Genomic DNA, 17161 nt, shown 5'->3' with positions numbered 1-17161 from the left:
TTCACACATTTATCCTTACATATACATATTTCACATTCTAATCAAGTTATAAGGGCTTAATAATATTCTCAAATACTTTAATCATATAAAACAAAGTAGAGGACTCTGATATTCTATACTTAGGTTCATGTCATCTCGGTTAGGAATAAGACTTTAACAACATTCTTATATCATTAGGCAAGGTACTTCATCCATGGTTACACTTCATCAAGCAAAGGGACTACAACCAAATAGTTATTTATAGAAAGAAGGGCTCTGCCCATATACCATAATAACTTAGGCCTAGAACTCTAATCTCATGATCACATATTCAATTAGGCATTGGACTTTAATCACATGCTCTCGTATTCACTTAGGTATGGAACTCTAATCACCTGATCACACATTCAACTAGGCATGGGATTCTAATCATATGCTAACTGTTTACTTAGGTATAGAACTCTAATCATATGATAACACATTCAACTACGCATGGGGCATAGGACTCTAATCACACGATCACGTATTCACTTAGGTCTGGAACTTTAATTACTTGATCATACATTCAAGTGGGCTTGGAACTCTAATCGCATGCTTACACATTTACATTTAAATAGGCATTGAAATATAATCGCATGCTTACATATTTAAGTGGCATTGAACTGTAATTGCATTATTACACATTTAAGTGGGAATGAAACACTAATCTCATTCTTACACATTAAAGTAAGCATGGAAGTCTAATCGCATGCTTACACATTCAAGTGGAAATGGAACTCTAATCACATGCTTACTTATTAGTCGAGATATTTTAACCTCAAGAGATCTCTTTAAGTAAGGCTATCCAACCACAAGCTATTAGATGATAGACTTTGACCATAAGTCATTAGACGAGGGACTTTTATCACAAGTCATTTTATAAGAAAAGTGACTCCATCCACAAGCCATTACATTGTCATCATTAGTCGATATTTAAACTCTTAACCCACTAACTCATGCATTGGCATCTATATCATTTTTTTCATATATTAGAGAAACACCATACATTCAAGGGCTTTAGCTCATTTAGCTATTTGGTCCTTATGGGAGTCTTTATTGATCAACCATCTCAATAGACTAATGCCTCTATTTAATTCATTATGCAATTCAATTTGTGGCCTCCAGACCCACTCAAACTATTTATAATTTGAGTTGAAATATAGAGAAATGAACCCCTCTTCTTAACAATAAAACCAACATGGTTAAAGATTAACAAATTATGGCTAACCATACCAACAAAATGCCAATTAACAAACATTCATATAAAAGGGACACTACCCCATTTAAGCCATAAGCTAACACTGAACATGCTTAACATGGTTCTTATAAACTATTTCCAATCTTTCACGATTATTATAACTCAATACATGTCCAACAAAACCTTAACCAACCATCTACAGGCATTCATATTCTTTTAGACATTATCATGATTCATTCATGTTCGCTAGACCTTTTACCTAGATAAATATTTGGCCTTCACAAGACCATTTAACCACTCATCATATTGATAGGCCAAATGCTTTGATACAACACATATTTCAATATATTTACGGTCATCGAGACCCATATAATCATTCACATTAAATTATTAAGAATCCACTACATTCTCACAACATTTGGGTTTAATACTCAAAATAAGTTTATTTTCACGTTTAGGGCCTTAACCCCTTATTAGCCATTAACTCAACAATATAATAAATTACACAGTGCATGACTCATAATATTTTTTTTGATATCATTCATAAACCATTTATACTCCTTAGGCCATTTATCTAGCTCAATACATCACCTATATTTTACTAGACAACTCACTTAGGGATTTTCACAAACACTTTCTATGTGTAACTTTAAGAAGGTTATTTTCCTAGCAGAAATCATCAAGATTAGGGACTTAAGACACCCATGTTAATAAACATACAACAAGCACCCACACATATAATCTATCATCAATAACATGTATCAACATAAGTATAAGAAAGAATTATCACTATTCATTGATAGGTATCAAAACCCTTTTTTGATTCAAAACCACCATGTACACTTTCTAATCAAAGTTTGAAATATATTATTTTAGAGTTATTTAAAGAGGGAAAGAGATAAAGGCCTTAAACAAGATTACACACCAACAATGTTGACTTTACTTTTCCTGTTGAAGACTACTCTTGAAAGACTAGCTTCCAGTCTTCAAAAGATGAGATTGAGAGAGTATTTAGAGTGTTTGAGTCTTGTAAATAAATACTTAGAAGGCTACAAGGCCTTATATACTGCAAGGAATCAGGGTTTTAGGAAATAGTAATAACCAAAAGGTCCTTAATAAAAATCTTGAAAGACCACCTATGCAGGGGTACGACTCTACCATACGTTTCATGTGGCAATCATGACCTAGGGTATGAATGGTACCCTAACTCATAACCTACGATTATTTTAAGTCAACCATACTAGTTAGAGTACTAATAGACACCCTTGAATCATATACAGAGGTACAACTAATGACCTAACTCATATAGACAACCCATAATCAAAATAGTCCATTTTTTAGGCCTCTTTTTTTATGGTTGAGTTGCATGCAACTCGTATGCATTGGGTACAATTGATAAAAGTACAAATAATATAGAAACTATTATACTACGTTAGTATTCAATCTAGGATACGAGAGGGGGGAGGATAAGGTTAAAAGTCATGACAAGGGTACGACTCAAAAGTTTAACAGAACCTACCCAGAGAGTTTAAAAGTTGTTGTTCTTTCATGGGTTAGAGTCTAGTGCTTCAATCCTCTCCCACTTGGACCATGTGTCCTGGAATGAGGGGTGAGGAAATTATAAACAGTAGTTAACACATCAACATTCATAAGAGAAATATTTAAACAAGTCACAAATAACATAAAAAAAGGATACAACACAACACATCTCATGATCATCATAAACCAACAAACAAATTTTGCACAACCACATTCTTGGGTGTTTAATCTATATTTTAAATAGTGTCACTGTATTTAAAGTATTATTCATTTATGGAGGGTTATGACACCCAATACCTATATGTTTATGCATGTTTCTGATTTCAAGTAACAAGTCAGCCAAATCATGGTTTTACTATCAAATTAAGATTATCATATTCATGTTGAGCAATTATAAGTTTTGAGTCCTATTAATTTTAATTTTAACCAACTTCAATTCATTTACGGGTAGGACTTAGCACTGAGTAATCCCAGGGATGAGGGCTTACCTGTCGTTAGAGGGTGTGACCTTTAGTAGTAGTCCTTAAGTTCAAGTACTAGGTAGAAATCATCGGTGTTGAGAAGTCTTCCATCCAGCTGAGGGTTGAAACTCTCTTAGGGGCACCAATAAATAGATGGACACACCCTAGTCCTTCTGGACATAAACCTTTTGGATCCACACCATCAACCATTTGTTGGTACCCATGGCAAGGTACCCGTACCCTTCCAACTTGGGTTATTGGTTGGACCTTGATCATTCTAAATTAGGGAATTTTGGTTACATTATATCTTGGATAGTCTTATTTTAACGTTCAGATTATTTCAAATCATATTGGCATGACCAGGTGTTCAGTTTGTCAGTTATTCAGTTGTTTAGTTTTACAAACTATTTCAGTACATACTTTGCATGGTCTTGCATTCATTTTACATGTTCATGCATTCATTCTCAGTATCTATATACCCTTCATTTAGTCCTTATATCATATACTAGTACATTCAAACTACTAATTGCATACTTTATTTTCTGCTTTGTTGTCTTATTCAGTTCCCTGACCGCCCTTAGTCAGTTTAATACTACTCAACAATAGTTGTGGTGAGTCCTCATCTACTGAGGACAAGCTATTTCATGTTATTTCAAGAACTTTCTTTATTTTAATTAGTTAAATTTAGTTGGGGGTTTGTCCCATCAACTCTTCATATTTTAGAGGCTTTCATATAGTTGGATTTATTTTTAATTTTTATCTGTAGTTCAGACATGCTGGGTATTATTTCAGTATTACATCTCAAAAGAGTTTTTATTAGTTTATCTTCCACATATGATGTCTTATTATTATTTTATTCATTTCTCAAAGTAGATACCAGATTATGGATTATCCTGTGATTACGTGTGGCCATTAGAACCATGTTACAACTAGGGGTAGTCTCGAGTTGTGACATGATGTTTTGTGATTTACGTTTTTTTTTGCTTTGTTTCATCTATATTTATTCTTTACCCAGTGTGTATTCTAATTTGATGATGAGTCAGCAAATTTCAACTTATTTGGACTACGAATTATAGAAATCTTGTCTTTAATGCCAAATTAAGTTAGTTTTAATATTATTTTTGGTTGATTTTAAGGATAGAATCCAAGAATTGACAAGAAGTGTGAAAAGAAACAAAAAGGTGGAAAATTTGAGATCAAAATTTCAAGAAGCATAACAAAAATGCATAGTGCATTATCAAATGGAAGCTCCCATCACTGACAGTGATAGATCAACATAGTTTTAATCCAAATAGTTTTCTAATAATGAATAGAAATTCAATGCATTATCAAACAAATCAGCACAGCAACTCCCCATTGCCATAAATTACAGATGCCAAGACTTTAAGCTTAATGTTAACACCAATTAAGAAATGCAAGGACAATTTGGTGCATCACTGATTGGTTTTGTGATAATCTTGTTATCTACTGAATTGTACACGGTAAGATGTCTATAATTTTGAAGCCCATTTTTCCTAAATCTATTTGATCCTTTTAGCTTCCTGAAACCCTATCTTTTTTATATATTTAATATAAAGCTTGAAATTGAAACCCTTGATAGAATCTTAGTTACTTGTAACTTATTTTTTGTTGGAATTTGAAATTTCATTGGAAATATTTGGATCCTATGGAAGTTTTAAATGAGAATATATGTATATATCCTTTTTTCTTTTCTTATGAATAGCTAATTTTTCATTCTCGGGGTTATGCATTATTGAGCATTGATTATTGTGTGGGTAGTGCTTATTTGCCTTTGTACTTGATTGAATGTTATGATTTTAGCTAAATCTCTATGTTTCAACTCAATAATTGAGATTGCAAATTCTATTTATGCTTAGACACCTTGTCTTGCTGGTAAGAGAAGACAAGGGTGGAGATATTTATTAACAAATACTTGAGTAATTCTTATTTAATAGGTAGTGCTCAAAGTACACTAGCTAATTTGATTTCATTGGTTTCTTTGTAATGTATACATATGGGCATTTGAAAGAAACTCATATGAAATTTTGAGGTAAATTGAATAGTTTCCTACAATACCTAAACCAAGTTTATCCATAACTATCAATCAAATATAGGTACATTTTCACTTACCCACGTGTATAGTCACTCTCAAGGGAGCATAAATCCATGTGCTTTTACCTATCGATTACGTTCTCTAGAAATGACTTATACAATCCAAGGTTGAAATTGAAAATTTTGTACATGAAATCATCTTGAATTAACCCACCATTTACTTATCACATTATTTTTAGCAATACGTGCGGATATTTAGTCATTTGTAAAACACAAAGGTGAATCTATTTCCTTCATTCTATGTGGAATCAACCCCGACTTCAAAAAGTATAAATTTTATATTTATAATGACGACATACATCTTGATATGTAAAATAAGAATTATAAAAATGGTGTCATTACCATGGAATGAAATGTATTGTTTATTTACTGTAGTATTATAAGTTTCTTTTGTTAGTCATATTGTAAACTTTACTTTATTGTTGTTTTGGTCTTGGTAGGTGATAATCTAAGTAAACAAGATACTATGAGTCAGCATAGCATTGACACCTCTAGCTTTGATGGACAACTTAAAAGGCAAGGGCAAGTGTAATTCACATCCCATCATCGGATGATAATGGAGTATTCCATGTCATAGGTATAATTCTCTACTTACTTCAAATAAAGGGGATATATTTAAGCCAAACCCATGAAGATTCAAAAATCTACTTGAAAAACTTTTTAAATGTTTGCTATCCATTTGAAATTGCTCGTATCTCACAAGTGTATATCCAAATGAGGTTCTTCCCATTCTTATTAATGGGTAATGCAATGTTGTGGTTACAAGAATTTTTAAGGAGGTATATAACCTTATAGGTTAATTTGACTGAAGCCTTTATAGATTGACTCATTTTCTAATATCTCATGTTTTATTTAAGAGATGAGATCACAAACTTTAGCAAGTGATAGGGGAACCATTGCATGAAGAATGGTTGATATTCAAAAGAAATTGTTATATTGTCCAAACTATGAAATGTAAGTTAAGATGACTATTTGATTGTTTTATAGGGAATTTGAACCATTGAAAAATATAGTAGCGTATAACACGCCCAAATTGTCCTCGATCAACCTATCTTTTAAGTTATCACAAGGTTATAGACCAACTAATAAAACAAGTAAAGAATTGCTGATATGAGATACCGAGGTGGACATGGGGTCTCCCTACGTGTCTTATGTAAGCCAAGAATTAAGTTGAAAGATAAGGAGAGAGACTAAAGCATGGCTAAAATAATAAAACAATTAGATCTCCTAAGAAAATATGTAATAGGTACACCTTCAATACATTCAATGTCATGGCATCAAAGGGAACTAAAGAATATGAAGATGATTATTCCAAGTAATTTGATAAATAAATTTTTCTCTAATCGAACAAAATAAGGGGTTCTTGACCTACCTATTAAAGGTAAGACGGGAACTAAGGCTAAAAAAATATGACCGTGATTGGAAAGACTATGATTGGAGGATTTGAGATCGTGATAGTGATTTGAGGGAGAAGAAGAGAGATAGAAATCATGTTTGATATATAATGAATAATATCATGATAGATACCTCCCTCCTCATTATAGGCAAATGGTTAAAGAGACTGCCACTAAGGACATAAAAAGTTTAAGAAATAAGATGTGCTTGCTTATTTTATAATTGGAGTAAAAGAGAGTGAAAAAAATATTAAGGGAGATGAAGAGTAACTTTTGGAAGATCAATAAAATAAGAGAACTCGTATTTGGCTTCAATTAAGAAACTAGATATGCAATTGGGACAAATCTCAGCTCATATAAAATACAAGCCAAAAAGGTGGTTTACCTTGTTATACTGTAGAAAATCTATAAAATGAGGCCCCAATCATAGAAATTATTAGTTAGAGTGATAGGACTCTCAGTAATTATATTGTGAATATTAATACGACCATATGAGGGGCAGTTTGAGGAAAATTGAACGAAAATGGAAGAAGGCTTAATAAGTTAAATGACGAAGTCCTAATCCCAAATGAAAAATCCAAAAAAGTGGAAGAGAGGTTTGAAGGTGAAGAGAAAACATAATTAGTTGATGATAATTTCTCAAAACTAGAGGAAAGTCTGACTATCTCAAAGGTTCCAATCAAAATACCTCCACTATTTCTACATAGACTAGAGAATAAGTAGGATGATACAAAGTTCAAGAGGATCCTCTAAAAGCTTAGTAACTTATCAGTAAACATTCCTTTTGTTGAAGCTTTACTTGAATTTCCTGGATATGAAAAGTACATACAAGATTTTGTGACAAATAAAAGAACCATGAACTTTGAACTGGTAGAGATCTCACATAGTTATTACTATTATGTCAAACAATATGATGGTCAATAAAGAAGACCTCTATGAATTCACTGTCCCTTGCACCATCGAGGTCTATCAATTTGGAAAAGCATTGTAAAACTTAGGGGAAAGTATAAACTTAATACCTCTAGCTATATTCAAGAAGTTGGGATTGAGTGCTCTAAATTCCACAACCATGAGACTTTCAATGGTGGATTGGCCTATTAAGCAACTAGTGGAAATTCTATATTATTTTCCTATTTGGGTTTATAAATTAACATTTTACTGCGAACTTTGTGATGCTAGATTGTGAGATAGACTATTAAGTTTCAATAATTCTTGATAGCACTTTCCATGCTAGCTAAAGGGAATTGGTTTATTTAGAATGTTACAAAATAATATATTGATTTACTAGAAAAGAGGTGACATTTAGCGTGTACAATTGCATGAAGAACCAAAGAACTTGCAAGTGATCTCCATGATTAGCATGATTAATTATCAAGTAGACGATTCTATGGGAGTAGATTTCATTAATGAGCCACTAGTAGGGGTCTGATAGAATTATGAAAGTAAAAAGATTGAGTGTGATGATAAGGTTGTGGATTCCTTGCTGGTTCTTGTTTCCTACGCCAAGAATTGATGAAAATTAGATATTGACTTTAAGATTTGGGAGAGTTCTCTCATCAAGCCTTCAATTGTAGAGCCACACAACTTGAGATCAATCCATTACCACAGTATCATTTCTATGTCTTTTAGCTAGAAGGTAAAACCTACCCTTTATGATTGTGCAAGACTTTTATCCATGGTAAGTAAAAGCATTAAAGTTGGTTGTGAGAAAATTGTTTGGGTCTTTGGGTGGACTATTGCATATACTATTGGGATTTTCCTAGTATTTGTACTTAAAAGATAATCTTTGAGACCAATTTCATATCGAGATTAGAACATCAATTGAGGTTAAATCCTCCAGTGTAAGAAGTTATGAAAAAGAGATGATAAAGTAGTTTAATTTGGGAGTCATGAATCCAATATCAAATAGTATATAGGTAAGACTGATTCAATTTATCCTAAAGAAAGGAGGAATCATGATAGTTTATAATAAAAATTATGAGATTATTCCCATAAGCTCAAGGATAGGGTGGAGAGAATGCTTAGATCATCAGAAGTTGAAGTCTTTGATAAAAAAATACCACATCACCATACCATTTATGGATCAAATACGATATTAATTTATGGAGCAAGGTTGGTGTTGTTTTCAAGATGGGTACCCAGTAATAACCAAATCTACATTCCATTGGAGAAACCAGACAAAACTACCTTTACATGTGCATATGGTACTTTTTCAATCAATTGCATTCCCTTTGGTTTATGTAATTCACCCACAATGTTTCAAAGGTGTATGCTATCGATCATTTAAGATAAAATCGAGGATATTATATAGGTTTTCATGGATGATTTGTCTTTTGTAGGTGACACATTTGAATCATGCAGTGAACATTTATGTAAGGCACTTGAGAGGTATAGTGAGACTAATCTTATGTTGAATTATTCGAAGTGGCATTTTATGCTAAAGGATGATATTGTACTTACGCATAAAAATTTAGGTCAAGGCAGTCAAGTTTACCATGTGAAGGTTGAAGTTATTACAAATATATCTCCTCCATTCTCCATGAATGGTGTTCAGAGCTTTCTTGGTCATGACTATTATTAAGAACTTCTCCAAGGTAGATCATCTAATGTGTAAGATTCTTAAGAAAGTAGAAAAAATTGATTTTGATGATAATTGCCTGAGGGCATTTAATTGCCTCAAGGAAAAACTTGTGTTGGCTCCTATGATTCTGGCCCCCAAATAAGTTATAACCTTTTGAATTTATGTTGAATACTAGTTGTTTTATATTTTGTGTGGTATTAGGACAAAGGTAGGAAAGACTTTTTATCAATATATTATTCTAGATATATCTTAGACAATGCAAAGTGTAATCACATGGTAAAGGAGAAATAGTTGCTTTCCATAGTCTCTATTTTTGAGAAGTTCTATACCTATTTGTTATGAACAAAAGTCATTGCGCACACCGACCATTTAGCCCTTTGATATTTTATGTCCAAAATGAAATCCAAGCCTCAGTTGTTTAGGTAGATCTTGCTACTTCAAGAGTTTTATTTTAATGTTATGGATAGAAAAGGGTGTGAAACTAAGTAGTATATAACCTATCCTACATCGAGTCAAACAAGAATAAGTGGGGTGTAATTGAAATTGATGACATTCTTCCCAATGAATTTGCCATTGAACTCAAGAGGAGTGTGCTACAATGGTATGTTGATTTCATGAATTATGTGGTGAGTGGGTTGCTCTCTAATAACTTGAACCATTACCATAGAAAATATTTCCTCTGATATAAAAAAGTATTATTGGAATGAACCTTATCTCTCTAGGGAATGTGCATATGGGATGATACTTTGCTATGTTATAGAGGAAGAAATAAGGCTTATTCTTATGTCAAGCTACTCATCACTGGTTCATAGACATCATGGTGGTGTGTGTACAACTTCAAAATTCACCTAACACAAATTTTAGTGAAAAAATTATATCGTGATACCTACGAGTTAGTGGGAGCATATTAGAAATATCAAAGGGAAAGTGAAATCATAAATGGCATGAAATACCCTTGCAATCGAGTATGGATGTGGAATTATTTATTGTATGGGGGTTGGATTTCATGGGACCTTTAGTGATCTTATATGGGAACTGGTAAATCTTGGTAGTGGTTGCTTATTTTTCCATATGGGTCAAGGATATTGCATTGCCCAATTCTTTAAGAGGTAATTTTTTCACCCAATTTGGGACACCCCATGCAATCATAAGAGATATGGGTTCTCACTTTTGTTATTGATTATTTGGCCCTTTGTTTTCCCAATAGATTGAAGCATAAGGTTGTTCTCCATACCATTATTAAGGCTATGTGTTAGCAGAAGTGCCCAACTCAAAGAAAAAAGGATTTTTGTAAAATTCATGATGCGAGTAGAATGAATTTGGACCAAAAATATGATGATACATTATGGCCCTATAAAATAATATTTAAAATCCCAATGGCATGTCACTTTATCAACTATTGAATTAGAACACAAGGCATTATGGGCCTTGTGCATATTGGATATGAATTGGAAGAATGTCTTGGGTTATGGCTTAACTTTCTTCAAATTAGGTTGTGTAGTTATTAATAATATAAAAACATGCTATGGGTACGAGATTGTATCATGCAAAATGTGCTTAGGTTATTTATTTTCACGTGTGGGGGCCTATATGGATAGTATTTGGTGTTTTTGTGACATTATTTCCTTATGTGTGACCGTGTGGGGTCTTTTATGATGTTGCTGGCTTTGTATTGATATGTGATTGTTTGGTTACACTTATTTTGGTGGGAAAAAAAGCCTAGATTAGGGAATTTATATGGTATCAATGCCCTTTTCTTTCATGTTTCATTTAAGGGTTTTCCTTGATTAATTTGGATTATGGACAGCTAGTTGATTTGACAGGATATTTTGCTCATATGGCTGGTATATGGGTTGGATATTGGATATTCGCATTTTGTATGTTCGTGAGCATTACATTCTCATATCATATTCATTTATGAAATATTAGTACCACCTAGTACTACTAAAAACACTAGATTTTTGATAGAAATGTGACATCTTAAAATTACTCTACTAATGTATTTGCCAGAGATGAGATATGGATATTGGTATTGGATAGGTTGTATACGGGTTGACGAACCCCCCATATGATGACCTCATGCATCACATTGTCATCATCCTTCTTATCATCATCATCTTCATTGCACTTCATATATTATGCTTATGTTGTAATTGTATTTCTACCTTAAACTTGATATCTATCCATTTGTTTTATCTTTCTATACTTGTATTTTACGTACGTGCATATTTGTTCTTTTTTTCTCTACATGCATTTTTTATATGTGTGTCTATTAGAACTGTTGAAACTATTTAGGCTACCATTAAGGACATTTTCTGATTGTAGGTGACGTGCCCTTTGGTTGTATTTATATGCTTTATTTTTTACTTTACTCAGTTAGACTATGATACTTACAGAATGAAAGTGGACCGTACTCATCTATACTACTCCCTTTCAATATCGATACAGGTACTAGTGTGCCCCAGAAATTCAGGAAAATTTTAGAGTATTCGAGGTAGTGGATGTACTATGCTTCAGGAATTGGCCTACTAGCTCTTCCTATCTATTACATGTCTTATATTATGTTTTGAGACAATGCCTTGATCCTTTTTGGATTATTATTATAGCTTTTGACATTTGAGATGTATTTAGTAGTTCTTACACTTTGACACTAGGTTTTGGGTTTTGGCTTGATATCTTTGATTGTATTTCTGCTTTTATCAAGTTTATTTGCCTTGTCTTCGCTCTAGAAGACTTGTCATGGGTTTTTTTATTGATTTATTATGTTATATATATTTGGGTGATAGGATTATTCATCAAGACTTGCTGTGACAACTGCAATAATGACCATTGGTTTTTGAGTCGTGATAGTAATTCTATTCTTACACCCGATCTTATGTTAAATTATCTATTGGTGAGTCTTATGAGTTGCTTATTGTGAGGGCATATGTTTAGTGAAGGATATGTGACTTATGTGATTTCTTGGTTCAGTAATCTACATGAGTTTGCTAATTTTGTAGAGTCAATTCTTGAATCTTGGAGTTTTTGAGTGGTCATTCATGTGTTCAAGTGACATGTTTTTTGTAAAGCTTGTTATTCATATTTGTTAATGTGATTCTAGCTTGAGTGTCTCGTTTAAATTATTAAGAATAGATCCTTGTTTGGTGAACATGAGTGTAAAGAGTTTTTTGAGGATTAATAAGGCTTTAAGTGTGGGGTGTTAACCTTGGGAAAACATATACACCTAAATGCCATGTGTTACCTGTACTTTAGCTAATATTGGAGAGCAAATTATCTTATGTATGTGTGTTTAGCTATACTTTTAATGTAAATGTGCTAATATACACTATAGTACTATTTTAAAATTGAATGAGGCATACAGAGAATCAAACTGTCAAAAAATTGAAAGAGATGGGGATACTTGGGCAATAATCGATCAAGCACATGCTTCTAGAAAGGCCTTGTGCGGCACCCATTAGGACTGTATATAGGTCTTGCCCGATAGTCCTTGGGGTCGCATTTTTGGACATTTGATGCATAGCTATGCCACAATGAAACTTATTTCTTTAAGGTAAGAACTGTATATGGGCTTGTGGGTTATTTCATAATACAGTTATAAATACCCCCAAAAAGTCTCTTAGAGGGGATTACACATTATTTTGGAGTATAATAGAAAGGCTAAGAGCTTTCATTGGTGTTTATCTTCTATAAACTCTTCTACTCAATTTTCCTTTATATGAATAACATTATGTTTGAATTTTTATTGCGAATTATGTATGGCTGAATATCTTTGTTCTGAGGTTACCACTAGACCATAAGTTTATAGTATTTTGTTTATATTAATGAAGTTTATTTCTCATTCAATCATGCTTGTATTCATAATCTTAATATTTTAGTGTCTAGAAAACATTAGAATAAAAGGGTAGTTCTTGGATGAATTTATCATGAGAATCTAATGATAGGACAAAGAACAAAAGAAATAAGATCATCTCTTACTAAAGTTGGGTTGATTTTAAACTAGGATAGCATAGAACTCATTTGCCTTATTTGATTATGAATAGGATGAAAACATTAAAGAATTTGAATTAGAGACTCATATCATTGCTCAACGGTATAGTTGTGAGATTGGATCAAATAGGTTATTTAGAGAATGACCCCTTTTGAATCCTACACATAACAGCAAAACTCGTAATTCGAGAAATAAAGTTCATTGAGATGATTAAATTCTGGACATGATTGTGGTAAATGCCATAACCCTAGAATTTCTCAGAATATTGTTGACAACCTTGCTCAATTGTCATATTTTTTCTTTTTGCACATTATTATAACGCTATAATTTTACAAACCCTCTTGATAAATCACAACACTGGTCAAAATTAATATTTTAAATTGAGTTAGTTAAAGTTCTCAGCAAACAATCCTTATGGATTTGACATTTGACTCCCAAAGAGACATTATATTACCTAATAGAACACATATAGTTGTTTGTCCAATAGGTCGTAACATGTATCTACCAACCAACTACTGGTTTTAACAATCACCTATTGGAGAAGTCTATTGAGATCTTTACAAAAAATGTAATAGAAATACCACACCCTTTAGCAAATAGAGACATTAGTATAAAAGAAATATACTGGTATGTAAGGCATCATTGCTAACACAAGATAGATAAAATAGAAATAATATGTATGAATCAATCTCAACATTGAATACCATATCCAGTGAATAAATGAGGAAATCAAAGGACCATGGTAGGTCTCATATGAACACATGGCACCCAAGTATTTCCAGCTGATTATAGCTTGGTGGTGTGTATATATCCGATATATTCCATGTAAGTCTTACCCAGTTGATTATAACTTATTGGTGTTTCAATCTTATAGAAATATTCCCTTGTCAGGTTTTCCCACCCAATATTACTATATAGTGTTCACGTCACTTATATACATACATGTACATATAAATGGGGGTAGAATCTTGAGGCTCAATTTAGGAAACTCTCTCTTTTATTCATTAGGACATAATGTTTGTAGATCACGAATGACATTTTAGGTAGTTCTTTCAATGCTCCTACAATGAAAGGCATCAACACGTTATATCCCTATAAGTGGTGGAACAGTACTAAAAGTCAACACGTTATAGGATTATAAGTAGTGGAATAGTACTATATGTTTATAATCTAAGGATAAGAATAATGAAAGGATCTCGTTAAATTATTTAGTAACACAACAACTTTTTTTCATAATGGATATTACTTATAGCTCAAACTTTCTTATCTAGAATCAAAATATGATAAATAATATAAACTAATCTTAAAAAAAAATATACCAAACAATGACATACAATATTATTGGATACCATGATTAGAGTGCTTACCTTAGGACATTTATTTTAGAGTTCTATAGAAAGTTTACACTATAAAAAGGGATCTATAAGGAAATAGGTAGAAGGACCGACATTATATACCTTATCATTGGCTTCTTAATATTATATGAAGCCTACTTGCACACCCCTTTGATATAAAGGGAATTGCAAGCCTTGTATTACTATAGGAAAATGTATTATAATTACTCAATTATTTATGATCTCAATGTTTAGCCAATTTTCTGCCATCGCTTCCATCCAACTATTCCTCCAAACTACTCTATTATGGTAGTAAATTAAACTAATCAAAGAAATCTAGGAGATCATAAAGAGAAATAACATCCCAAGGCTAATATTCAATTATGTGATCCTAGCCACCCTCAAATATTCAATGTGTGCACGTCTCATGAGAAAAGCAACCCTCATCCCATTCCTGTAATGCTCTGAAAATGAGTCCCGAGATGCGACACAGTGCTCCTAACTACAAGTAGTCCCGAGCTAACCCTAAAATCCTGTTACTCATTCTGATTACTTAAATAAGGTAAAATAAGCATGTTGTACGAGAAAATATAGAAATACTATCTGAACTAAACTGAGTTTATCTGCAGATAATATCTAAAAATACTTAACTAAGAAAATCTGAAGAACTAACACTGAAAAGCTGAAATGTATCTAATAGTCGGACAAGCCTCTAATACTACTACTAGATAGTCGCTGGGACAAACACCCAACTGACTCAAACTATCTAATATAAGTAAATAAACAAATCTGGAAAGCTGTAAATCTGAATAGCTGGGTTGCTGGGATAGACCCTTAGACTTGGATTCGAAACTCCATTTCATTCTCCATAACATTTCAAAATAATATTTATGAATTTGGATAAATAAAAGATAGGAAGCCTTAAATCATGTTACCCAAGATTAAACAATCACCTCGGCTCTCCTCTTGAAGAAAATCATACTATTCATAAAAATTCAAAACTATGTAATATGAGATTCATGTGTTGAGACTTTTGAAGTGACTAGAGTTGGAATATGCTTAGCTATTGTCTTGAAGTTAGAAATATGAAATTCTATGGTGAGGATTAGTTCCAAGCTAATAGAATAAAATAATATGATTTGAAAGATTAAATTTTTTTTTTATAACAACACCGTACCCTAACTACCCACCCCTCATAGTTTGGTCCTCAATGTGAGGTGTTGCCTTACCCTAGGCCTCATGGGGAAAGATCTATAATAAGAAGTGGCCTTTCCTTAAGCCTTACTTGATAAGCCATTTGCATTTCTACATTAAAATTTGCACTTAGCCAACTGCATGTGAACATCTACCCTTGATGTCAACTTACTGATGACATAAAATACTAATACTAGGCTCATAAATCTTTGATTTGTTAAACTAGGAATAAGTTTTTCCCTTTATGGAAACAAAAGTACTTTGTGGCTTCAAACGTGATATCAACATTTTTCTTTATCTTTGGGACACCATTAGTTTTTGGAACAAAAAAATGTTCAATATGGTTTTTTGCAATCTTGGAAGTTTGTAGGACCAATAGAGAAGACAAAATATTTTTGAGTGCTCTGGCAGGGACTGGCTTCTTCTCACATATTTTTTTGTCTTTTATACATGGAGTCGAAAGGGGTACCTTGATAAGTTAGTAATTTATGACTCATTAGGCCTAGAATCAGTGAGAAATCAAGTCCTCAATGTCAATTTGATTTAATTTTATTGTTAGTTTGGTTGCTTTTAAGGTTGAAGCCAAGAAATATTTGATAGAGATTAAGGAAGCAAAAAGATGGAGAATAAGAGATAAAAAATCAAAGATGGCATCTCCTAAGCAGTTTGGTAGATTGACAATCGTCATGACTTATTGCAAAGTTAAAGTTACTGACTGAAATTAATAGTTTGTTCAAGCTCTAAATGAAGTAGTTTTGTTATAAGGAGAAGGTGTTTCATGTATCTCCAATTTGTTCGGTGATGGTAGAAGTTCATATTGAAAATCAGTAGTTGCAAACCACTGAAACTCCTATTTAAAATCAGTTCAGTTCTAGTGTTTAGTGTATCATTGATGAGTTAGGAGATGTAATTTATCCTTCGCCAAAGTAAGCACCATGACATTTTTGATATTTCTTGGCCTTATTTTTTCATCAGGCATAACAAGCCTTTTGGCAGATTTTTACCCTACTTTTATCGAGGTTGATATCCAGAAAGCTGTAATTGAAACCTTAGAATAGGGACAATTCTATTTCTTCATTATACATATTGAATTTGAATAACTAGTGAATATTCAAATCTAATGAACAATTTCAATGACCATATGGGTATAATTTCTCATTCTCTTACTATGCTTGGCTAATTTCTCCAACTTAGGACTGAGTTGTGATTATTTCATAGATAGTGATGATATGCTTTTGATATTGATTAATTGTTATTGGTCTAGCCACTACTCCGTGTAATCAACATAAAATTAGAGGTTGCAAACTTTTCTTAGGTCCTTTCTCATCCTTAGGAGAGGGGA

This window comes from Capsicum annuum, chromosome 5, assembly GCF_002878395.1.
Source record: "Capsicum annuum cultivar UCD-10X-F1 chromosome 5, UCD10Xv1.1, whole genome shotgun sequence".
Classification (NCBI taxonomy): Eukaryota; Viridiplantae; Streptophyta; class Magnoliopsida; order Solanales; family Solanaceae; genus Capsicum; species Capsicum annuum.
The sequence above is the reverse complement of the archived record's forward strand: the minus strand, read 5'-3'. Positions refer to the sequence as shown.